We start from the raw sequence: 1,453 nt of genomic DNA on the forward strand, positions 1-1,453 counted from the left end.
CCAGCAAGATACAAGTGTAAATGCTTCTGCCAGTCTGCCCAGAGTCTATTAAGAAGGATCCCACTCTGTCCCTTTTCTTCGCAGCCTAATTTACATCATTGGTGTACACTGCACAGAACGTTTCACATCATCAGACTGTACATACATCGAACATAGCAAGTTTTGAAAATTTCGAATAGCTGATATCATGCTTGAAACTTTTAAAATGGCGATACCCTCAAAAGCTATTCTAGCTCCAACTATACCATATATTGGAGCATCTGTGCGGTGGAAGTGGAGTTCGGAGGTGGAGGCGGGAGTAGGAGGTGGAGGCGGGGGTCGGAGGCAGAGGTGGAAGCGGAGTTCGGAGGTGGAAGCGGAGTTCGGAGCTGGAGGCGGAGGCGGAGTTTGATGTGCGAGTCAGAATTAGTTGTGTATTAGTAGTAGTAGTAGTAGTAGTAGTAGTAGTAGTAGTAGTAGTAGTAGTAGTAGTAGTAGTAGTAGTAGTAGTAGTAGTAGTAGTAGTAGTAGTAGTAGTAGTAGTAGTAGTAGTAGTAGTAGTAGTAGTAGTACAAGCTTCGGGCTTCGCCCGTGGGGTGTCAATCCCAGTGATTGTTTATCAGTCTATTTCAGTTTATCTTTCTCCAGTGTCTGAATAAAAGACTCAACGCTCATCATTTTCAGATTGATTGAAAGTTGTTTTTGACGCTTGTGGATTGTGCCAGTGAGTAGTTTGTTGTTGGTCATGGAAGTTAAGTTGGAGCAGAAGGTGAAAGTTGAATTGAAAGATCAGAAACAGATAGAAGATAAGTTAGTTGTGGAAAAGTTGGAAGTGAAATTGTTGATGACCGATTCAGTCGTTCAAGCAGTCGAAAGCGGGCCCATCGTATTAGCTATGGTTGACCCCACAACGGGGTTCTGCCATGGCATTGCTGATATTGCGAAAGTTGAAGAGCACGTTGAAAGACGAGCTACAATTGCCGGGGGAAAAAGGAAGAAATACCAATGCGATTCGTGCAACTATTCCACCAAAGACAAGTATATGATCACTCGCCACATTGCTCGCATTCACGAAAAAACTCTAGAGAGCAAACAGTGTCGGTTTTGCGAATTCTCTACTATTTATCCTTCAAACCTCACTCGCCACATCCACAGGGCGCACAGTATTCAAGATTCTTCAGATTCGTGTAACCAAGTATCCAAGTGTAATCCAAGTTTTGATTGATAATTTGCCTTAGTTATTTGTTTACGGTTATTTGTTCACTAGGTGGTCGCGTGTTTCGACATAGCGCTCCAATGAATCAGAGAGGAGTGACAAAACATACATGGTTCAGAATACATCAGTTTGTCTTGTTGATGCTAAAATAGATATGATATATGTTGACAGAAAGTTCCTGATGCTTCTTTTTTGTTCGGAGGCCTTCAGTTATGGCTATGTTTTGGAGCTGACAGAAAGAGTCTTACAAAAACATAT

Source organism: Convolutriloba macropyga, chromosome 13, assembly GCF_964194025.1.
Source record: "Convolutriloba macropyga chromosome 13, txConMacr16.3, whole genome shotgun sequence".
Lineage (NCBI taxonomy): Eukaryota > Metazoa > Xenacoelomorpha > Acoela > Convolutidae > Convolutriloba > Convolutriloba macropyga.